At 48.0% G+C, this 25,056-nt stretch overlaps 1 protein-coding gene across 1 annotated transcript in view; it reads left to right on the plus strand.

The window, feature by feature from the left end:
• DSCAML1 (DS cell adhesion molecule like 1) overlaps nucleotides 1-25,056 on the plus strand; it is a 363,815-nt gene that overhangs the window by 47,218 nt on the left and 291,541 nt on the right.

The raw sequence follows: 25,056 nt of genomic DNA on the forward strand, positions 1-25,056 counted from the left end.
TCACTTTCTCACAATAGTCTACAATTTTGGTATCATTGTCTCCATATTGTGTTGGAGGCAATAAGCTCAGAGAGGTTAAGTAATTAGCCCATAGTCACATAGCTTGTAAATAGCAGAGCAGGTCTGTGTCCCCAAGGAAGTCTGTGCCCTTCTTGGCATTTTATGGGGCTTGAGGAGGGGAAACTCATTGTGTGGGGGAGAACCCAGATGATCTCCAAGACCCTTCTCCTTACTAAAGATTAGAGGATTCCCTTCCTGGTAAACTCATCCTTGCTTAACCCACCTCTGAGCACCTTGGATTTCAGCCTGACCCCAGCACTTAGGCTCCCCTGGACCCTCAGGGCAAGGCTATAGAACTGCCCCACACAGCACTGCACCCCGCATTCGGTATTATTGTAGGGTTGGGTGTCATCCTTCTCCTGTTATGGAGGGACCTGAGATCAGAGGACATAGGTGGTCTCTCTGAGGTTGAGAAGCTGCAAGGTCTCTGACTCAGGTAGCCCCTTCCTCCTGAAGCCAGCTTGCTCTTCTGGCTGCCATGGTGTGCCAGACCCTCCCTCCTTTGTGTCACTCAGGAGGACTTGCTGTCTTACGCATTCCTGCATTTATCTCTAAATAGGAGGCATTTTCCTGGAGTCCTGTGTAACTCCCTGCCTTGCATTCAGTATTGTGCTGGTGGTGCTGCTCAGGAGGCTGAGGCAGGAGAATTGCTTGAACCCGGGAGGCGGAGGTTGCAGTGAGCCAGATCCCGCTGCTGCACTCCAGCCTGGGCGACAGTTCAAGACTCTGTCTCAAAAAAAATAAAGAAAGGATGGTACCTTGAATGTGAAGAAACCCACTCCCAAGGCTTAGGGTTTGGGGCTGCTGAAAAGAAAAGAAAAGATCGGCTGTGCTTGACTTGTTGTGGAGAGAACACTGTTTAGAGGAAAGGTCAGGGTCTGCAGGCAGAGGCCACAGGAGGAAGCATCAGTAGAGGCAATAAAGACTGGGGTGGTGCAGAACTCAGGACGGGCAAGGGGGGAGAGGCAGTGAAGGCCAGAGGGTGGCGAGGAGTCTGGCCACTGGGCCCAGCGGTGTCAGTGAGATGGATTGGGTTGATGCAGGTAGACTGGATTCATTCATTATCTATTCATCCACCACTAATGGAGGGCTCTCAGGGAGGACAAGCCTTGCTGACCCACACATTCTAACCCAGTGGTGTTTTGTGCTGTGTTAGAGGTCTGTCCAAAGCTCTAAGGGAGCCCAGGCCTCCCAGGGAGGTTCCGTGGAAGACCTGAGATTTCAGCCAATCCTGAAGCCTAAGCAGGAGTTTGTCAGGCAAAGAGTGGGATGGAAGAGCCATGGGGACAGTGTGTTGCGAGGGCCTGGAGGAGTCACAGAGCCCTGTGTGTTTGGGGAGCACCCTGTGGTTCCCAGGTCAGGGGGTGGCAGAAAGGGTTGGCCCAGGCTGCTAATAGCACACTCAAAGCTGGGAGTGTCAGCAGTTGCTAGGGGTCTAAGGAGGAGGCCACGTGGGCAGGTGTGTACTCCAGAAAGATGCCCCAAGGGCTGCGGGAAGGGTAGCTTGGATCTGAGGCTACTGGCCCCTCTCCTGAGAGCTCCAAGCTCTTTCCTGGGTACCACTGGACTTCCCTTGGCCTCCTGGGTACCTGTGATGGAGCGAGAGGCAGAGAGGAAGCCACAGAGAAGCCAAGGCACTGTCACTCAACCACACTCACAGCTGGGGACAGCTCTACCATCAGGTCTCATGTCCCAGTCTCCTAATCCTGTCTGCTTCCAAATGCCCATGTGCAAGGCGCCTAACACATTTGCAAAATGCTGAATTATAATAATAAAAATTCACTTATCACTTACTAGGTGCCAGGCACTGTTCTAAGCACCTTACCTATGTTAATTAATTCACTTAATCCTCAAACGAATCCTATGAGGAAGATGCTATTATTATCCCCATGTCACAGACAAAGACATTGAGGCACAGAGATGTCAAGGACATAGCTGGGATTTGAACCCAAGCAGAATAGCTCAGATAACGAGGCAGGCAGACGAGCTGTTCAAGGACTGGCCTGTGAAGGGAGGGAGCCATTCCGGAGGAGGGTGGTCACGCCAGGACACTGTCTCACACGGAGTGACATGAGTCTCTCTGGGTACTGACGTCCCATAGCCCTGGGCCCCAGTGAACAGGGGATGCTGTAGGTCAGTGAGGGTAGGAGGGCCAGGAAGAACCCCAGTGCTGGCCGCCTGCATGGGAAGGGCAGAGGGCCAGGGGTTATGTGCTGCCCATCCCTGTCCTCCACCCCACCCTGCCTTGGCCTCAAGGGGAGAAAAGCTCCCTTGGCGTGGAACAGCGTCAAGCCCTCAGTAGCCTGCCCTGGTTTTGTTTTTGTTTTTCAGCCAGGTGTTGCTTTTTCTTAATTGACTTTTTAATGAAGTTTAACTTACACGCAGAAAAGTACACTGACCTTAAGAGAAAGTTTATGAAATGAACATGTCCACGTAGCCAAGCCCCACCCCCAGGTAGCCTCGCCAGTCCTCCGTGAGCCTCCCATGCACCCCTCCCAGCTGTTATCCGCCCGACTCAGGTGACCACCCTCCTGAGGCCTGTCACCATGGATTAGTGTTGCCTGGCTTTGAGCTTCATACAAAGTGGAAGCGTACAGTGTGTTCTCTTATGCCTGGCTTCTCCCACTCGATGTTGTATCTGTGCAGATTGCTCAGGAGGTTGTGCTGGTTGTCCTGGTAATCACTGTGGCTGTCAAGTAGACCCTGGTCCTGGCCACCTGCCCTCTGGGCAGCACATCCTCTGGGTTGGTCCGCCCTCCCTGCTGGGGTGAGACAGGCCTTGGCATGCAGGGGGAAGGTTGGAGCCCCTGGACATCTCAGAGCTGACATACTCCTTTTTGTGACTTCCTTCCCCTTTGCCTGTAGTTTTGAGAACCTTCTGTGCCCCCTGTGGTCTCCTGTCCGCCTCCAGGTCTAGAATCAAAGCCAGGTATACTGGAAGGAAAGTCCCCTTCCTGTTCTCTGGCTCAGGCCAGAATCGGCTGCACAGACCCAGGCCGAGGGCAGGGTCAGTGTGGATTTTGCCCCCCAGGACTCTGGTTACTGTGGCTGGGGCTGGTTGGAGAGCAGAGGGAACACCCCCCGGCCACAGACCTGGCAGGACGTGGAGGAGGAAGCTAGGGGCTGCTAAAGCCCCTTCAGACTGGGAAGCTGCAGGAATCCAGGCTTCTTGTAAAGGTCTCACTCACTGTGAGAGGTGAAATGGAGAAAGGCTGCGGCATGTCCTTAAGGCTTCACCTGCCCTCAACTGGGGCTTGTGAGCAAATCAGGGTCTCAGGCCCCACCCCGCCCTACAGGACTGGAATTTAACAAGACGCCTCACGGAGGTACTAAGGTTTTAGAGGCCCCGCTTTAGGGAATACACTAAGGTGGTCAAGAGCTGGACGCATGCCAGACTGCCCAGGTTTGCATCCTGGCTCAGCCACTTAATGTGTGACCTTAAGCAAGTTACTTAACCTCTCTGAGCATCATCTCTAAAATAAGGATAATGACAGTACTCACCTGGCGGGGTCGTTGTGAGATTTAAATGAGATAACCCATGTGAAACGCTTTGAGCAGTACCTAGCACATGGCAAACAATCAATATTGATTATGATTTATTACTTGGTGCCAGGCACTGTGCACGGTGCTGTTCCTGCATCATCCCACCCAGCTCTGCGATAACCCGGAGGTGGGTAGTAGTGTTTAGGCATGTTGCCCAGATCAAGGAAATCATTTTTCAGCTGAGGCCAATGAGTGAACATGTCCCTGGAGACAGAGGAGGCCGAGTTTATAGATGAGTTTTCCTTGATGTAGGGTGGAGAGCACCACCTTCTCCCCTCTACGGTCGTCGGGGACATGATGCCTGCAGGTCACAGGCAGGCTGCGGGTGTGTTTGTGGGTGTTGAATTCTGTCTGTTAATCGCTAAGGATTAATTGTTAGGGATAAACACAAGGTGTTTGTCTGGCTCCCAGCAAGCACTAAATTAAATGAGAAAGGGTTTGAAGCAGGGGCGGCAGCGGCCTGGGATACTGAGAGAGTGTTCAGAAGGATCTGAGACTTGGGGAGGACCTGCTTCCCGGGGAACCAGGCCCGGAGCCAAGAGGGTGGTTATGCCAGACAGCGGGAGCTGAGGTGGCCCCGAGGTGTCAGACGCCGCTCAGCATCCTGTATGTCACAGAACTGGTGGGCAGATGGCTCCCTGCAGATCTTGGGGGAACAGAGGACCTGTGCACACAGGCGTGGACAGGACAGTGGGGTCCAGAACTGAGGGATGTCAGGAAGTCAGAGCTTATGTTGGTTACAACTGGGATCTGTGACCCCTCTTGCTCATGGGTGTGCAGCCACATGGATACTGTGACCCTCCGGGGACTGGCCCCAACCCAGGAACCTGGTTTCCTGCAGGGCACCCTGCTCTACCTCCTCCCAGGGCCTCCACTCCTCTCTCTCACCACTTTCTCCCTGGCCTGTGCTCCTTGTCTCTGCTGTGTAAGACCACACTGTTATTGCTCATTGACTTGCCTGTCTCCCCTATGGACTAGAAGTACCTCCAGGGTAAGAAAGCATGTCTTATTTTCTCTGTATTCTCTCTCCATCTTCTTTGTGCTCTGTGCACAGAGCTTGGCACAAAGCAGATTGTCCATACCTGCTGGATAGATGGATGGATGGATGGATGGATAGATGGATGGGTGGATGGATGGATGGGTGGATAAGAGTGCAGTAAGGGCCAAGCATGGTGACTCACACCTGCAATCCCAGCACTTTGGGAGGCCAAGGCGGGTGGATCACAAGGTCAAGAGATTGAGACCATCCTGGCCAACATGGTGAAACCCCGTCTTTACTAAAAATACAAAAATTACCCGGGTGTGGTGGCGCATGCCTGTAGTCCAAACTACACGGGAGGCTGAGGCAGGAGAATGGCTTGAACGCAGGAGGCGGAGGTTGCAGTGAGCTGAGATTGCGCCACTGCACTCCAGCCTAGACAACAGAGCAAGACTCCGTCTCAAAAGAAAAAAAAAGGTTTGGAGTAAGCATCTCCATAGTCATACTCCCAGAAGGGACACATGGGAGACAGGGAGAGGCCACTGGTGAGGCCACAGCATCACAAGTAACCCAGTGACCCCATGTTTATCACAATTTCCTGACATAGGTCTCTGGATATGTCAAGGCTGGATTCTCCATAGCCCATTCTCAGACAAGACCACACACCCCCCAAAACCCTCAGTAGCCTTCTCCTCCAAATATTTTTCTCTGATTCAAGTATGTTGATTCTAGTGTGTGCACACACAGTCCGTGAAGCCTGGATGCTGACCCAGCTCTCCAAGTTCCCAGCTTTGCTCCCTGCACGGAGCTGCCCTGCTTTGTCTCTGCCCTGGTCACACTCCTCGCCACCCAGTCACCTCCACTCCCTCCAAGCTCAGGGTGTTACCAGATGGACTTGATCCCATTATTTTTCAGAGCATTCGAGATTCCTGTGTTAGTGAACAGGAGGGTCTCACAACTGGGCTTGGAGTGGAGCCCCAGGACAGATCCAGTACAATCAGTGTCCCAAAATGGGCCTCGGGCTCAACCTAGGGACTTAGCTCTGTCTGTAAATCAGCTCCATGTTTGTCCCGTCATCACTAGAATGGGAGTTAGGAGCTCTGGGTTTGACCTCAGGCTTTTTTCTAAGATAACACCATCTACAGTCTTGGGTTAAGTCATTTCACTACTATGAGCCTCTTCAGTGTCTTAGTTTGTGAAGTGAGGGGCTGAACTCTAATTCTTCAGGACTGGATTTTACGATTTCTTATCCATGCCTCCCTGAGACTTTCCTAGAGCCCATTTCTATAGGTGAGTCCCTATGAGATGATGTACCGTCTGTCATCTAGTAATGGGCCAGCCATCCTCCAAAGACTCAAGGTCAGGTGGCTGGAGCCGAGGGAGATTTCTCATTCTGTTTCCTCCCTGAGAGCATTTGCCCAGGGTAACTTTTCTCAGGGGTTATGACCACCCAGCAGGGACAAAACCCTGCTGGCCACCAGGGTCCAGTTTGCCTTTCCCTCTTGTCCTGCCTTCCCACCATGATACTAAGCCAGCCTGGACTTTGCCTGTGGTATGCAGCTTGTGGGCTCCATACAGCATCCTTTAGGATGCAGGAGGCACTTAAGACCTCCTAGTGATGCTGAGGGATGCGCGGGGAGCGGGGCGCAGAACCAATGCTGAGGGACGCAGTGGCAGAGGCCCAGGACCAGAGTCCAGAGACCTGCAGCTTCAGAGGAACGGAAGCTGGACATGCTTGAACACAAAGAGCACTGTGTTGTGTGGACACAGCCTGGAAAAGGGGAAAGAACAGGAGCATTCGGAGGTTTCACCTCCCCTAATTACTGCGTGTTCTTAAGGAAAGTTCCCACACATCTTTGAGCCTTAGTTTCCTCATTTGTCAATGGGAAAAACACTGCATTCCCATTTAGGTGATGCAAGCTGTTGTAATAGAGAAACCCTAAATCTCAGTGGCTTACCACAACAAAATATATTTCCTGCTCACATAGAATCCAATAGGCAGTGAGAATCTGCTCCATGCAGTCATCTAGGGATCCAGGCTAACTAAGAATCCATTGTCTTTAACCTCTGGCTCTCAAGGTTGCACTTATTATTACCATTCAGAGAGAGATGACAGAAGAGAGCAAATGTGGAGGATGAAGTGGGAGGTTTTTGTAGACCAGGCCCAGGCATGGCATTCGTCACTTCCACCCACATCCCACTGGCCAGGAATCAGTAGATGCCCCACTTAGATGTAAGGAATTTGAGGAAAGCAGAGTCCCTGGCTGGGCAGCTGCTTTCCAACAACTCCACACTCTGGTGGAGACCATCTCTGCCAAAAGCACCTACCTCCAGGATTGCTAGGGATGTTTATACATAAGAAAACAAAGGTACCCTACCTACATTGATAGTTGCCGGGTAATGTACATTTCCCCTTTTCTTCTCAAACGGGGAACCCCTCCCCTCGAGCTTGCCTGACATCTCCATTTGGATCTGAAGGCCTGGCTGGCGGGAGGCTGCGGTTCCCATGCACTGATTGCCGGTGCGTGCTCCATCTTGGTCTGGTTTAGCCAACCCCAGCGGGTCAGCTGTTCCTGGTTGAGCCCAGCTGTACTCCTTCTGGAGGTGTGAGTGTGCAGCAGCAAATCTGTGGCCATAGTTATGGGCTGTCCTCATTTCTATGTAACCTTGGAGTTGGGATGGCCATGGCTGGGGCTTGCCCCTTGCTGAGACCAAGCTTGTCCCTTTTCAACATTTGCTAGGTGGCTGGAGTCAAGGGTGTGGCAGGAATGAGCTTTTGAAGGATACCTGGGCAGGGGGGTGGCTTGCCAGGGGTTAACAGCATCAGTAATGAGGTGTGCTGACTGGGGCTGGGGTTGGAGAATAGGAAGGGACTGGAAATGGAGTTTTGTAAGCCCTGCAGATAAAGACTTTCAGTGTGAGACAGGGTGACCAACTTGTCCCAGTTCGTCCAGGACTCAGGTTTTAGCACTGAAAGTTCCATCTCCCACGAACCTCTCTCCACCTCAGTCTTGGGCATACTGGGACAGTTGGTCAGCTTAGTGTTAGATGTAGATAGGTCATTAACGGGGAAAGAATACGAATTTTGACGTCAGAGTCAGACCAAAGTCCAAATTACCAGCTGTACAACGTGTGGCAAGTACTGCATCCCCTCTAAGCCTGTTTTCTCATTAGTAAAACAGGGCTAATGGAGCACTTTTTCTTTCCCACAGAGACCCATTTCCATGATTAGGTCAAATAATATATGTAAGTGTCCTGGTCCTCCCTTCCTGTAGGTGGTTGTCTAGCCCCTGCCTGACTCTTCCCAGTGACCAAGGAGCCCCCTCTCTTGAAGGTACCCATTCTCTTGTTGTCTACATCTGGTTGTTGGAAACATCCCTTTTGGGAATCTCCACCCATTGGTTCCTCTTCTGGACTTGCACACATCACGGTCCTGAACTCTAAAAATAATGGTCATGTGCCCAACTCTCTGAGCAGATGGATCTGAGCAGAGGTAGAAATGTTTTATGTCAGAGGGGCTGCAGCTGGGTCTATCGTGAGACCAGGGGGTCTAGAATTAGAACCAAATGGCAGTAGATACATGACAATGCCGGCTCCCACCTCCTCCTACTGTTTCTGATCAATCTGTTTTGCCCATTGCAGCTACCATGTGAGACATTAGGCATTGGGGTGATCAAATCATCCTGGTTTGCCCAGGACTTTCCCAGCCACCCCTAATGGCCATGCAGCCCATCTTCAGGGGCACTGTTGCCTTGAGTTGTGCAGTGCACACCCTGAGTAACCATATGCACAGAGTCCAGTATCCACTGCGGGGTTCTAGTGGGTAAATAACTTGACTTCAGTTTGAGGGCACCCTGTGGCTCATGCTGTCTACAGTTAAAGTAAGCAGCCACCACCTGCTCCCAGGCATTCTCTGTTGATACGTAGGCTTTGTGGGATTAAAGTCCTTTTATCTGTTTTATCTCATTATCCATTTCCATGTCCTAGGTCACTGTTCTCAGACATGTGTGCACAACAGAATCGGCTGGAGGGCTTACTGAAGCACAAATTGCTGGGGCACAACCCCAGAGGTTCCGAGTGAGTAGGTTTGAGAGGGAGTCCAAGAAGTTGCATTTCTAACAATATCTCAGGTGATGTTACTGGGCCAGGTCCTCTTTCAAGAACCACCGTCCTAGGAAATCTTTCTTGGTAGCCTGTGCAGTGGGAGTCAGGAGACCAGGGTCAGGTCCCTTCCCTGCCTCTTATTAGTGACATTAATATAGGCATATCACTTCACCTCTCTGAGGCTTAGTTTTCTTTCTTTATCGACTGGCAATGGAAACCTTTGCTTTGATCACCCCGAGGTATTGTTTGGAGGATCAGATTAGACAATATGTGTTCAAGCCCTGCAAGTTGTTTCATGGCTACATAGTGTCGTCTGAAGCTGATAATTTCTTCTCTGGGGTAGAGGTGTTTTCCCTCTGCCTTCTGGTGGACTGTTCTAGTCTTCTCCTTTTAGGATGTGACAATACATCTCTTCATCTCTTACCATGAAAAGTACCCAGATGCAGGGAAAGGAACTGCTGCAGAAAGACTTGGAGCTGCAACCAGTAAGCAGCCTGTCAAAGTCAGCACTTCCAAAATAGAGATAATGGTTATACCAGCGCAAACCTGTGTTGTGGCTCCAGACCACACAGGGGGTTACTCTCAGAGAGGCTCATGCTAAACCTCTTCCCTGAGCACCATGAAAATCCTTTCAGACTGGAAGAAATTCCTGGGCAAGCTAAAGCTTTGAGCCTGGAGACCCAGTGAAATGAGCATGAGGCTGGTCATCCACATTTTTATGAATACGCTTGTAGGTACATTTCATATGGACACGCAAGCAGTCTTCCCGGGAACAAATGTGCATTACCTGTGTGCACAGACACACAATAGCTGGTGAGGATGAAGTATGGTTGACATTGACGTTGTATGACTAACGCTGAAGTCAGCCAGAGGGGTCTGGCTGATGTCAGCATCTAGGGGAAGACTTGAGAAACAGTGAGCTAATTACTGCTAGACCCACAAAATTCTTCGTAGGGAGGGAATGACCTAGAATGCAAAATAGGTTTCATTTTGTATGGAAAACTGGGTGGATTCTAGCAAGAAAAGTACTGAGCAGGTTGGAATCGCTGGAGTGCTGGCAGAAGGGGAGAAAAGAGTTCACAGTGTGTGGGTGGAGAGGAAATGAATAGGTGCCATTTGAAACTGTCCCATTCTAGAACAATGCAGAATATGTATCTCTATATAGATGTACACACACACACAATCATTCAACAATAAGCATCTATTGAGTAACCTACATTCTGCCAGTTTCAGGCAGTCATCATCTTTCACCCGTGCAACCTGCAATTGCTTCCTAACTGATTTCGGTGCCTCCAATTTCTTTCCACCTCTATCTAAAATAGAGATCTGATCATATCACAGCCTGACTTTAAACCTCTCATGACTCCTCACTGTGTGTGTAATAAATATCTACACTCGCTGTCACAGCCACACTGGACCGATCCCAGTCCCCAGAGCCTGCCATGCCATCTCATGCTTCTCTGGCTTCCCTCTGGTCGCTCTCATTGCCGGGACCACCCTTCTTGACAGGGAAGCCTGCCACTCTTCATAAGCCCCTCCTCAGATGTGTCTCTTCGGTGAAGCCTTCCTAAGGCCCAGCAAGTGAACCCTTTACGGGTCCTGGATTGTAGGACGTCATTGATTCTGAGCTAGACTATTGATGGAAGACGTACCATCATTTTGGTAATCATGAACACCACCTTAGACATATACCTCAGTGGTATGATACGTTCCACATTCAGGAACGTGGCCATGTGGAGCAGTATGCTGGCTCTCTGTAGGCCCCCAGTCTGCTGTCCCAGTCTCGGATAGTATTATGCCATGATCCCCTTTGGGTGCGCTGGCCTCTGAGCTCTGAGTTGTGCTCCCCAGGAGCAGGCGGCACCTGGCATTCCCCCACTCACTGTGTGCTTGCTGATTGAGTGACTGCCTGCCTGAAGTCCACTGGGAATGTCAGATGGAGCAGACACGGAACTTGGCCCTTCTTCACAACACTCAAACTTTAAACCCCAACAGGGCTTTTACAGCTGTTCTTCCTTTTTCATCATAGAATAACTGGAAAGGATGAAAGAACTGAAAATGATCTTTTCTAACTTATAACTAGGGGAATTGAAACCCAGGAAGGTTTAAAGCAACTCACCCACAGCCAAGAATGGAGTTCAAGCTTCCCCATTCACAGGACTGTGTTCTTTCAGCTGAATGGCATTGCCTCCTTAAACAATGGATCCTAAAGAAACAGCAGATCTCTCACCTGGAGCCTGATACCCACACTGTGTATAGCAGCTTGCTGAGTTCTTGCTCTGTGCTGGTGCTTGACACAGGTGGTCCTGTTTACCCCTTGCAGTGGCTCTGCAGTCTAGGTCTCATTACCCCCATTTCACAGAGCAGAAACTGGAAACTGAAGGATGAGAAAGAACTTGCCCACTTTGCAACAGCTAGTGAGAAATGGGCTGTGAATCCCACATGGAGGGACCTACACTTCACATTTGTTCTGTTCTACTGTGTTACAGATGCCTTCGCATTATTGCCAAAACCACTTTCTTGTCAATAAAATGAGGAGATGGGGCCAATCGTTCTGTGACAAGAAGCAGCCCTAAGAAATTTTGGAAATGTGTGTGTGTCAGGGAGCGGGGTTTAGGGAGGAGCTGTTCACTAGAATGACTGGTGGAAGCTACTGGTATTCGGAGGGCAGCAACAGGGATGCCAAACACAGAGGAGAGTAGTTCCCCCCAAAAGATGTAGTACCCCCATGGCAGCCAGCCTTCAGCATGACTCTAACCATCCTCGCCTCTTTTTTTTTTTTAAGAAAGAGAGAAAGGAAGAAAAAGAAAGAAAAAAAAAAAAAGAAAGAAAGAAAGAAAAAATGAAGGAGAAGAAGAATGAGGAAGAGGGAGAGGAAGAGAGAACGGGGGTGTTGCTTTATTGCCCGGGCTAGAATGCAGTCTAAAAATGGATATGCCTGTAATTGTGTTTAATAATAGAGACATGGAAAAAAAAATGAGGGAAGAAAACTAACAAGCAGCCAACCAATATTTCATTTAAACCTGTAAATAGGTGTGATGTGGTACTGATAAAAGTGTATATTTTGTGTATTTAAAGTGGAGAGTTCTATAAATGTTAATTAAGTCTACTTGTTCCCGATCTGAGTTCAAGTCCTGGATATCGATGTTAACTTTCTGTCTCATTGATCTGTCTGATATTGATGTTGAAGTCTCCCACTATTATTGTGTGGGAATCTAAGTCTCTTTATAAGTCTTATATATCTGGGTATTCCTGTATTGGGTGCGTATAAATTTAGGATCTTTAGCTCTTCTTGTTACATTGATCCTTTTATCTTTATGTAACATCCTTCTTTGCTTCTTTTGATCTTTGTTGCTTTAAAGTCTATTTTATCAGCAAAAATTGCAACTCCTGCTTTCTATTTATTTATTATTTTTGCTCTCCATTTGGTTGGTAAATTTTTCTCCATCCCTTTGTCTTGAGTCTTTGTGTATCCTTGCATGTGAGATGGGTCTGGATGTAGCATACCAATGGGTCTTGGCTTTTTTTGCCTGTCTGTGACTTTGGATTGGGGGATTTAGTCGGTTTAAATTTAGAGTTAATAATAATATATGTGAGTTTGATATTGCCATTTAATGTTAACTGGCTGTTTTGCCCATTAGTTGATACAAGTTCTTAATTATGTTGATGTTCTTTATTTTTTGGTATTTTTTAGAAAGACTGATACTGGTTGTTCCTTTCTATTTGTAGTGGTTTTTTCAGAAACTCTCTTGTAAAGCAGGCCTGGTGGTGATGAAATCTCTGAGTGCTTGCTTGTTCACAAAAGATTTTATTTTTCCTTCGCTTATGAAACTTAGTTTGGCTGGATGTAAAATTCTGGGTTGAAAGTTCTTTTCTTTAAGGATGTTGAATATTGGCCCCCACTCTCTTCTGGCTTGTAGGGTTTCTGCTGAGAGATCTGCTGTGAGTCTGATAGGCTTCCCTTTATGGGTAACGTGACCTTTCTCTCTGGCTGCCCTCAGTATTTTCTCCTTCATTTCAACCCTGGTGAATCTGGCAATTATGTGCCTTGGGGTTGGTCTTTTTGAGGAATATCTTTGTGGTGTTCTCTGTATTACCTGGAGTTGAATATTGTCCTGCCTTGCTAGGTTGGGAAAGTTTTCCTGAATAATATCCTGAAGCATATTTTCCAGCTTGGATTGATTCTCTTTGTCACATTCAGGTACACCTATCAAACATAAATTAGGTCTTTTCACATAGTCCCATATTTCTTGGAGACTTTGCTCGTTCCTTTTTATCCTTTTTTCTCTAATCTTGTCTTCACATTTTATTTCATTAAGTTGGTCTTTGACCTCTGATATCTTTTCTTCTGATATCTTGATCAATTCGGCTGTTAAAACTTGTGCATAGTTCACGAAGTTCTCATGTTATGTTTTTCAGCTCCATTAATTCACTTATATTCCTCTCTAAATTGAGTGTTATTGTTAACATTTCGTCAAACCTTTTTTCAAAGTTCTTAGTTTCTTTGCATTGGGTTAGAACAAGTTCTTTTAATTCCCAGAAGTTTCTTATCATCCACCTTTTGCAGCCTGCTTCTGTTAATGGAACACACTCGTTCTCCATCAGGCCTTGTTCTGTTGCTGATGAGGAACTGTGATCCCCTGTAGAGGGAGAGGCGTTCTGAGTTTGGGTATTCTCAGCCTTTTTAGGCTGGTTTCTTCCCTTCGTTATAGATTTATCCATCTGTGGTCTTTATAATTACCGTCTTTATAGCTGGGTTTCTGAATGGACGTCCAACTTGTTGATTCCCAGCACTAAAATCTGAGCAACCCACTGCGCAGGCCAAAACAGCGGCATTAAGATGGATGGTGCTTTTCTGACTCTGCACCAAGAACCGCCGCACCAAGGCAGCGGCAAAACCGCCTCGCCGGCCACAAGAGTCGCGCTGGCGACCCATGGGGCTCCTCTGCTGGGAATCACCTGGTGCATGAGCAGCAAAAATTGATCTGAAAGTGTGGCGTCCTCTCGTTCTCTGCGCTTTCAGTGGGAGCTACGATCCCGAGCTGCTAGTGATCAGCCATCTTGGATCTCTCTCCCCCTCGCCTCTTGAAGCTACACCTTGTGTAGTTCTCTCTCATATTGTACTGGGGTTGGTTTTCGTGACCAATAGCATGTGATGAAGGTGATGATGTCATTTCCAAGATTTGGTTGTAAAGGACTGTGGCTTTCATCTTGGGCTCTCACCTTTGTGTGGCTGGCTTTGGCGAAAGCTGCCATCAGGTTGCAAGCAGCTATGTGGAGATGCCCACATGGTGAGGAACTGAAGCCTCCAGCCAGCAGCCGGAAGAGATCGAGGCCTGATGCAGACACCTGAGTAAGCTGGATGCAAATTCTCCAGCCCCAGCTGAGTCTCGTGGTGACTGCAGCCTGGCCTGTAGCTGCGCAGTCTCATGAGAGACTCTAAACCAGAGTCACCTAGCTCAACCACTTTGGGATTCTAGACCCTCAGAAACTGTGGAGTTATGTCACTTGAAGCTTCCGAGTCTTGGGGTGATTTGTTTTGTACCAGTAGATAACCAATACAGCCCCAATAAGAGACACTGTCAGTCTGCGATTTCTGGAGCTCTCTGGGGAGCTGTATAGATAGCGGTTGGGTTCTGAGAAGCAGTGCTGGGATGGCCACAGGAGTGTGTGCTAGGGACTGTGACTTAGCGTGGCTGCCCCATAGCTGGGCGCTGGGCCTCCTGGCTCCTCCCTCGGCCCTGTGGTTCTGCCCCTCTCCAGGAGCCCTGGGGGGAAGCCAGGCTGCAGGAACAGCCTGGCCACTGTCCCCTGGTCATGACAGTGACAGGACCCGCTTGGGCGCAGCTCCGGGCCCAGCACAGTCTATGCTTTATTATGGCCTCTCTTGTTTTTCAAAACCTCTTTCATTTTGTATGAGCAGACAGATATGAGGGCCTCACAGGCTCACACAGGCTGCTGTTCTGGGAAAGAAAAAGATATTTTGGGTTTCCCTTTCTTTCTATGGAGGGCCAGCCTTCTTCTTGCTTTATTTTTTCATGTGCTTTTTAAAGGCGTGATTGTCCTCCTCTTGTAGACAGCCCCACCCACCCCTGCCCCACACAGCCTCTACACTCTTCAGGGGCAGGTGTCTTGGATCTGTTCTTTTTAACTTGTGTGACCTTGAGCCAATGCTGCATCTTCTTCATGCTTTAGTTTTCTCATCTGTAAAATGAGGATAGTAATTCATGCACTGTGAGATTTGGAATAAGATCCTGAACATGAAAGTCCCTTGTAAACCGGCCTGGTGGCTCCGCTGCCAGGGCTCTCTGTGGCCATAGACATGTTCCTTGGAATCCCTGGCTTCAAATTCTTCCTGTCTTCTTTCCTTCCTCCACCTAATGAAAGCCCATCTGAACTTTCAGTGGGGACTGGGAGCCAGCTGTGAGCTTTGGGGAAGGTGGATTCTATGGGATAAGACAGTCCCTCTGCCCTCTCCACCCTGGAAGGCCAAAGATATGGTCTGGTCCCCAGAGGGGAGGCTGGCTGTGTGGAGTAATTGAGGGCTCTGAGGGCCTCTCCACAGCCTGACCTGAATCCCCATTAAACACCCCCCACCACAAGTCCCCAGCTTTCTTGCAGGAAAGATGACTTTAGCCACCCACAGCCCCGACCAGCAGCAGAGGCAAACAGCAGCAGCTGCTCCCCTGGCTTTCCCTGGGCCCACCGTTTTGCTGTGATACATGTCTGTCCTTATCCTCCCATTCCCAGCTCCAGCCTTGGTCCTAAACCACCTTTCTCACCTGTCTCATCTTTCCTCCCACTAATCGTGTACTCTGCAAATATTTATGGAACACCAGCTATGCACCAGGCCCTACAGATATGGTGGGAACAAAACAGGCATAGTCCCTGCCCCCTCTGGAGCTTACAGAAGAGAACAGCAAACAGATGCCAAGCAATCACAAAAGCTACGGAAGGGATTGGGGAGAAAATGGGGCTGCAGGGATAGGGCTCTGAGAAGGGTTTTCAGAGGAGCCAACAATTCAAGGTTTAAAATAAGAGCAGGCACTGACCCGGCAGAGCCGGAGGAGAACCCAAGGTAGCCCAAGTCTACTGAGAGTTGGTGCCTTCTAGGAATGGGCAAGCCAGTGTTGGGGAAGTTGAGAATGTGGGGGCCCAAGGGGCCAGCAGGGATTTTCTAGTCTCCCCACAAGGTTTTCAGAGACTGAAGGTGGCTCTATCAGGCCTATCTCTCCCCACCTTTTCCATCACTGGGTTCCCCCACCCCTTAAGTGCTCTTGCTTCCTAGAGAAAGACCTCCCCAGGGCCAGGTAAATCAGAGTGAAAGCCCATGCCTTTGGGAGTGTCCCAGCAGTGAGGTCACTGGGCAGTGACTTGGAGAGCAAGAGAAGAGGAGTGACCAAAGAAGTGACTTCTCCAGACAGTTCCCCAAAAGACAAGATGCATGTTTACATGCATGCAATTGGTCCCTAAGATTCAAGGCCCAGAGGAAAATGGCTTCTTCAGACAATCCTCCAAAAGACAAGATGTGCACATATCTGCATGCCTTCAGTCCCTGAGACCTGAGGCCTCAAGGGGCTCTCTTCCAATACCCTCGAATGCTTCTCACCCCAGTAAATGCTTTCTTCCCCAGCATGTTGAGGGACCATGGGCCTGACTGCACTCTCCTGTAGGAGGCTGTGATGTGGCTTTGGGCAATAGTCACAGGCAGGTTTCATCTGTAATCCTTTGGTAGCCAGCAGACCGGCCTGCCACCACCTTGAGTCTACCATCCCTAAGCGTGTAGGGACAAAGCAGTTGTTCACAGGGCCGAAAATCCACGCAGATGGAGCCACATCACTCAGTCCAACTTGCTGAGCCCTACTCTGCACCAGGGACTTTATGGGAGGCAGTGCACAACCAGACCATGCTTCCTTAGCATTCATTCTGGATTTGTAGAGAGGCTACTCTGTGCTAAGCACTGCACAGAGCATAAATGGGGAGAGCAGCAGGAGGTTCACAAAACAGAGAAGATCGGGGCTGGCTGCTCTGGTCTTCCGGGCTGTGCGGCGCCACCAACTCTTTCTGGTCCCTTCCCCCTGCATATCCTCCTGAGGCTTCTCCCTGCCTCTGCCCCGAGCCCCAGGCCCCCTCTGTCCTCCTCTCTTGCCAGTTCACCCCCGATGGTATTCCTATTTAAAAATAAATCACTGCAATCTTTAATTGAAGACTAAATAATTGCTTCATTGTATTTAAATGTGGCTCTTGGAGGCTCTGGGAACAATTAGAAGAAAACGTAGGGCAGTGCTGGGTGCGTGTTTCCAAGCATATAATTTTTTTTATTATTATCATACCGAGGTTCGTAGGATCTGGAAAAGGAAAGTGTGCCCCTCCTCCCGAGTTAGTCATGCACAATTTACATGCAATAATAACAATAATAATGATAATAATAACAATTCCTGGCTTTTCTCTGATTCATGCTTGGCTCCCAAGGAAGCTGGGCAGTCGTCACCATGCTCTTTCCGGAAGGAGAGAGGTAAGAGCCGCCCCAGCTGTCTCTCTGCAGACCTTTTAGAAGTGACAGCAGCCTGGCCCTTCTGTCAGGGGCTGGGTTTGAGGTGGGCGCAGAGCTGACCTTCCATGTGTGTGCTCTAAGTTCTGAGAGGTTCCCCGGTTGGACCTCACACCATGTCTACAATTCCACCCTCCATTCAGAGACAGTGTGAGAGCCGGATAGGGCCTTGGAGCTCATCTTTTTATAATGGGGGCAGCCAGGCCCCAAGAAGTAATCTTAGCCTCAGGTTTCAATGCTTATTAGTAACAGAACCAGAAAGAGGACTCGGCGTGTGAAATAGGTGAGCAGGGTCCGTGGAACCAGAAGACCTGGGTCTGGCTGCCTTTCCTGCTCCATCACTGTTGGTGCAATCCTGGGCGCATTTCTTGGTCCCTTTGTGCCTGTTTCTTGTTCTGGAAAATAAACTAGAAATAATAATAGTTGTTTATCAGGAGGAATCAATAATGGACTATATATGCAAAAGCTTCCAGCATGGTACCTGTGCACCATGGAGGCTCATCGGCATTTACCTGTTCTTTCCAAACCTCTGCAATCTTCAGGAGTCTGCTGTTCACGTGCAAATGTCCCTGAGACGGGCAGTGCCTTGGACTCTGGGATGAATGGCTCCCGGAGGATAGTAAGGTCCTTGAACTTGGAAGGTACCTACGGAGAGGGAGGAGAAGGAAGAGGAAGATGACATCCCCCCAGCCCTCTGTCCAGCCTGGTCTTGCACGGGCCATGCTGAGATGCCTTTTTCTCCCCGCTCCTGCTGGTTTTTCTCTCTCTCTCCGCTGTGGGTCCCAACTGGGCCTGCCCAGGTTCAGCCTGGAAAAATGGCCTGTTGGGCTGTTTTATCCACATTTATTGAGCACCTACTATGTGCCAGACAATGCTAGATACTAAAACTGCAAAGACAAATAAGAGATTTTTCTGCTCTAAAGGAACTTAAAGGTTATGGTGAAAGAGACATTTAACAGCTGCATGTATTGTGATATTAAATGACAGGGCAGAGCCACCTGCAAGGATCTATGGGCTATGGGACCCTGAGGAAGGATGGAGGAGAGCAGATTGCCCAGCTTCTGGGGAAATCCAGGGGGCCACCTGGGGAAGCCACAGGTCTTAAAAGATATGTAGCAATTGAGCCAAGGCAGTTTATAGGGAAAAGAGGCAGTGTGGTCTGTGGCTGGGAGGTGGCAGCTGCATGTGAGGACGACCTCAGTGGTTCAGAATTTCAGCTTCTGCACTGGGAGGCTGGAACAGTGAGATACAAGGCCAGAGAGGTGGGCAGAAGTCTTCGTAGATGGCTTTCCAACACCCATGACGAGGACCTTGGGGTGTGGGAAAGCAGCAGCTACCCTGCTCTGGAGTCATAACTTCTCAGATGAACCAGAGGGCTGCAGCTCTTTCTATTGCACTTGGCTTGCTACGGCAAGACAGAGCTGAGAGGCCCCTAGTTTAATCTGTGATTGACCACCTCCTCTGGGCACAGCAGGGCAGGCAACTTTTTTTTAGTAGAAGCTTTATTGAGATATAATTCACATACCATGCAATTCACCCATTTAATGTGTATGATTGAATTGTTTTTAGTATATTCACAGAGTACAACCATCCACAGAATGTATAACCATCCACAGAATCGATTTTAGAACACCCTCATCACCCTAAAAAGAAACCCCACAACCATTAACAGTCATTTCCGCATCCATTCCCCTGACCTAGGCAAACACTAATCTGTGTCTGTATAGTTTTACCTATTCTAAAATCCACATAAATTGAACCATACAATATGTGGCCTTTTGTGTCTGGCTTTTTTCACTTAGCGGAATATGTTTGAGGTTCATCTGAGTTGTAGCATGAATCCACATTTTGCTTACCAATTTGCCCATTGATGGACATTGGGTTTGTTTCCACTTTTGGACTGTGATGAAAAATGCTGCTGTGGACATTTGTTTACAAATTTTGGTGCAGGTGTATGTTTTAATTTCTCTTGGTAGATACCTGCAAGTGGAATTGCTGGGTCATATGGGAATGCTGTAGCTTCTTAAGGAAGTTGCAAACTGTTTTCCAAAGTAGCTAAACACTTTGCATTCCCACCTGCACGGTACGAGGGTTCCAGCTTCTTCACGCCCTCTCCAAGTCCTGTTACTATCTGTCCTTTTGATTGCTGCTGTGTTGGTTGTCTCATGCTACTCCAACAAATCACCACAAATCTAGTGGCTTAAACAACATGTGTTGATTACAGTTCTGGAGGTCAGAAGTCTGGAATGGGTCTTACAGGACTGAAATCAATGTGTATCAGGGCTACATTCTTTCTGGAGGATGTAGGGAAGGTTCTGTTTTTTTGCCTTTTCCAGCTTTGAGAAGCTCCCTGTTGTCCTTGGCTCCCGGCACCTTCCAGCTTTAAAGTCAGCAATTGCGTCACTCTGACCTCTGCTTTTCAGGCACATCTCCTTCTTGACTTTGATTCTCCTGCCTCCCTCTTTCAAAAGACCTTAGTGATTACATTGGGCCCACTTAGGTAATCTCCCATCTCAAATTTGTTGATTTAATCATGCCTGCAACATTCCTCTTGCCAGATAAGGTAACATACTCATCTGTTCTAGGCGATTAGGATGCTGGGCATCTTGGGAAGGTCATTATTCTGTTTATGACAGCAGCCACCCAAGGGGTGTGAAGTGGCATCTCATGGCTTTAATTGTGTCTTCCTGGTGGCTAGTGTTGTTGAGCATCTTTTCAGGTGTCTGTTGGCTATTCAGATGTCTTCTCAGATATAAAGATATAATTTTCATGTTAAAATTGGGTTGTCCTTTTATTATTGAGTTGTAAGAATTGTTTATGTATTCTACACACAAGTCCTTTATCAGACATAGGTTTTACAAATATTTTCTTCTATTTTGTGGGTTGTCTTTTCACTTTCTTGATGGTGTCTTTTGCACTTTCTTGAGCTGCAAAACATTTTGTCATGATGGAATCCAGTTTATCCATTTTCTTCTTTCGTTGCTTGTGCTTTGGCATCAGATCTAAGAAACCATTGCCTAATCGGAGGACATGAAGATTTAGTCCTACGTTTTCTTCTAACAGTTTTATATTTTCAGCTTTTACACTTAAGTCTTTGATACGTATTGACTTAATTTTGTACATCGTGTGAGGCAGTGTGTCCAGCTCCATCCTTTTGTGTGTGGATATCTGGTTGCTCTAGCACCACTTGTTGAAAACCCAGTTCTTTCCCCTCTCCTGAGTGGTCTTGGCACCATTGTCAAAAATCAGCTGACCCCATTTGTGAGGGTTTATTGACTCTCATCTCTGTTCCACTAATCTAAATGTCTATTCTCATACCAAGACCACACTATCCTGAATACTGTAGCTTTGTAGTGAGTTTTGAAATTGGAAAATGTAAATCCTCCAGTTTTTTCTTTTTCAGGATTGTTTTGGCTATTCTTGAGCCTATTGCAATTCTTTATACACATCTTTAAGATCAGCTTATCAATTTCTATAAGGAAACCAACTGGAATTCTGCTAGGGACTGTGTAAACCCATTTGCGGAGTACCACCGTCTTACAGTATTAAGTCTTTTCATCTGTGAACATGGGCTATCTTTCCATTTATCTATGGCTTCTTTAATTTCTTTCAATAATATTTTATAGTTTTTAGAGCATGCCTTGGGCACATTTTTGTCAAAATTATTCCTAAGCATTTTATCCTTTTGATGCTATTGTAAATAGAATCATTTCTTAATTTCACTTTTGGATTGTTGATTGCTAGTATATAGAAACGCAATACAGTTTGTGTATTGATCTTATATTCTGCAACCTTGCTGAACTCATTTATTTGTTATACTAATTATTAATGGATTCCTAAGGGTTTTTTATATACAGGATTATATAATCTATGAATAGAAAACAGATAGTTTTACTTCTCCCTTTTCTATCTGGATACCTTTTATTTCTTTGTCTTGCCTAATTGCTTTGGTCGGAACCTCCAGTACAATGTTGACAGAAGTGGTGTGGTGAGAATGGACATCTTCGTTTTGTTCCTGATCTTAGGGAGAATGTATCCATCCTTTCATCATTACGCATGATGTTAGCTAGCGGTTTATCACATAGTCCCTTTACGGGGTTAAGGAAGTTTCCCTCTATTATGTTGAGCGTTTTTATAATGGAATATTGAATTTGTCAAATGCTTTTTTATGTGTCTATTGAATGATCAAGTGGGCTTTGTCCTTTATTCTATGGATGCGGTACATTACATTAATTGATTTTCTGATGTTAAACCAGCTTTGCATTCCTGGAATAAATCCCACTTGGCCATAGTATATAATCTTTTTTATATGCTTCTGGATTCAGTTTGCTAGTATTAAGCAACCATTCTGATGTAAGTGTTCCCTAGGGACAGAAAATCACTGCTCCCTCCTCCTAAAATATTCTATAAATTCATCTGCAAGACTCTTTCTTACTTCCCTTGGCTCCATCTTTCCCATATTAGCCCAAGAACTGTGACCTGATGACAATGAGAATGGTCACTTTTGAGCCCCTTGTCTTTTAGGCTTGGCTCAGATATCATCATGGGTAGAAAGCTCTTCCCACCGGCTCCCCAATAGCTCCCCTCTGTCCACCCAGGACCACTGATGGCCCCTTCACCTCACCTGTGCTCCCATGCTTGCCTGTAACTTCTGGCAACACCAGCTGCATTCTCCTGTGGTTGGTTATTCAACTTTGTCTCCCCTGCTAGAATGTCGGCTCCTCGAAGACATTCATGTGGGGGGGGACTCCTGATCCCTGCTGACATTCAACCTGGATGCAGTCCCTTGGATTGCTGGGCTCTGGTGTTTTATAATTGGAATTTCATTCCTTTGACCTACGAATTTGTCCCAAGTTAAAAAGCAATACATCAAGAGAGGTAATGTGCTACCCTCAGCAGTCACACCCAACTTAGGATGAGTGAGTGAATCCATCCTTTCTGGAGAGAAGGTTTTGCTTAGGAAGGTGGAAAGTGTGGGTGCTGAAGAGGGAAGGAGAGAGAGAAGATTCTGGAGTCACTGTCAGCCCCCAGGCTGTAACTACTGTTTTCCTGAAACTTATCTATAGTCTGTGGGTCCTCTTCATCCCACAATGTTTCACGGGGCTCATTAACAAGGTCTTGTTGGTTAGAATGGGAAGAGACGCAGAACTTTTATTATCAACCTCAAACTAGGGTTCAAATCCCAGCTTTTCTACTTATCAGCTGGTGACCTTGAGTAAATTATTTAACCTCTCTCTACCTCCATCCTTCATTTGTAAATGTGGGATAAGAATAGTACCTACTTAATAAAGTTTTGCTAGAATTAAATTAGTCAATGAATTAATGTACAAGGTGTGGATAGTATAATGTACTACCTGACACAGAGTACACACTCAAGAGTGTCAGCTGTCACCATTATTAATAGGAGCCAACATGTGTGGCATGCTATGTCCCAGATAGGCTATGTGCTGCCTGGGGTACATATTTGTCCTGCTGTTGCTTTGCCTGCGACCCTAAAGTCTCCTGTCCCTATAGAGCTGTTTGTGTTCGCCCAGCTCTCTTGCAGTCCCCAGAGACCTCCACATCACGGACCCAAGTTCATTCTCTCACAGTCACTACCAAAGCACACCTCCATGCTGGGGGTTTAGTGGGTCACCAGCTCTCACTATAAGTCCCTTTTTGGGGATTGTGGGGTCCTTTTCCACCCTCAAATCTGCTGCTGTGTCACCCTGACTTACTCAACAGATGACTTTAACCTCAGATCTTGTGAAGAAAGAGTGGAGATCTTACTTGGTCTTCGTCCTTCCAGAAGCCTCTTGAGTTTCTCAGATGCATGGCGCCATCTCCCTCATGGTCACTCACACCTGGGGTAGGGCAGCCTTTCCAAACACAGAGACAGCGTCCTGAAGGGCCCTTTGCTTGGGTCAGGAGTTACCCACTGACCTTATATTTATATAAATAAACATTGAAGTTTACTATGAAATAAATAGAAATGTTACCTAAGGGATTTTTCCTATACTAACAACAAATTGCTCCAAGGTGATGTCCCTCCTCTCCCTTCCCCTACACAGAATATCTGGCTTAATAGTTTAAATGCCACTTCCTAAAGTACCCAGTCTCTCTCTCTCACTCTCTGTCTCTCTCTCTCTCTCTCTCTCTCTCTCTCACACACACACACACACACACATACAAAACCTCATTTAATCTTTACAATAGTAGGGATTATTACCCTTTTTCTAGATAAGGAAACTGAGGCTCAAAGAAGCCGAGCAATCTGCCCAAGCGTTTGAGGCCCAGAATTAGTACTCCTGACTCCTGCATTGTCCTGTTTCTTGTGGGTGGTGTCCTATGGCCGCAGTGCCTCTGGGGATGATCCATCGGGGAGGGTGGACAGCCTGGCTGCCTGACCTGGGCTGAGGATGTCAGGCACTGGTGAACTTCTGTCCCTCAATATGGTGGGGTGTGCATGGGATTTTTGGTTGGATTTCAGCTGGAGAGGCTGCAGTGGCTCAACTGGAACAGGTGGGGAATGTGGCTGCCTCTGCTGGGACCCGCTGTCTGCTGCCTCCCTACCTTTTTTGTTTTACTTTGTTTTGTTTGTGTGTGTGTAGCATAACCATGGGCTGTTCCCTCTGTAGAGGCTCCCAAAGCCTCTGGACAATTTCCCCTAATCCCTGGAAGCTGGGGTCAGGTGCCAGCCCTGTGTCTAGGCCCTGGGAGGGCCTCCCCCCTCCTGCAGACCTCTCTGCCAGTAAGGCAGCAGGAGGGGTGCGCTTTTGGGCTGAGCAGCAGCTGATCGGAACGGATGATATGTTTTCACTCTGGTGTGTTCAACAGTGCGGATCGGACAGGGAACGGAAACGGGAAAGATAAGTGAGAAATAAATCACCCAACTTGATTTAGTCATAATAGTAAGGAGAGGGGGATTGTGGAGCTGCGATCAGCGCCTCGATCAGAGTCTGGGCAGGAGGGTTGTGGGGGCAGAAGTTGGAGCTCTCTCTGCCCCGCACCAGCCTTCTGAAAGCTCCTGTGGATGGAGTCACTCTGGTTAAGGGATGGGTGGCAGGTGAACATGGATGGTGTGCTCTGAGCTTGCTGGGATCCCCGAGGCACAGAGTCCTGCACTGCCTGGCAAGCCTCTGCCCTCCAAGGGCAGTGGGCAAAGGGAATACAGTGGTGTGAAGTGGTGTGAAGGGTCCAGATCCAACCTGCCTCCTACCCACGGAGACCTGCCCAGCCATGCCTGGGGAAGGAGCTCTGCTTACGGAGTTTCTCAGAGGCAGTCAGGGTTGGCGGGGAGACAAGGGAAGTGCTTAGGGGAAGTGAATCCCTCCTGTTTTTAATGCTTTCCGGCAAGCACCTTAGCCATTTCCTTTTTCCAGTTAGGACTGGGCCCACCTCTGCCAGTCCAGCCTTTGGGGATATCCAGAGAAGTTATGCCTTCCCTCTGCCTTCCCAGTTCGTTCCCATGTTTTGCCCCTAAGAATGAGTTCAGGTCAAAACTGGGGTCCTCCTGCCGCACTTCTAGGCCTTTCCCCTGTGCCTCTTGTGGAGTGGTGGATGACGGTTGACATATTCCAGGCTCCTTGTTTTCGTGAGCAGGGCTCAAGTGTAGAGTGTCATGGGGGTGTGGAGAAGGGCAATGATTCTCAGAGGCCTGACGTTAGGGAGAAGACAGCTTCGTTGATCCAGGAATATCTATTCCAATTCACTAAGGGTTATCTGCTCTGGCAAGTTATAAAATACCATTTCCACTGAGGTTGTAGAATTACTTACAGGAGCCACAATGAAACCAGACAACCTTTCAATCAAGCTGCGTGTTGTTCCCACTTCAAGGCTG

Source organism: Sapajus apella, unplaced genomic scaffold (assembly GCF_009761245.1).
Source record: "Sapajus apella isolate SASKATOON/1434 unplaced genomic scaffold, GSC_monkey_1.0 scaffold16, whole genome shotgun sequence".
NCBI classification, from domain to species: Eukaryota; Metazoa; Chordata; class Mammalia; order Primates; family Cebidae; genus Sapajus; species Sapajus apella.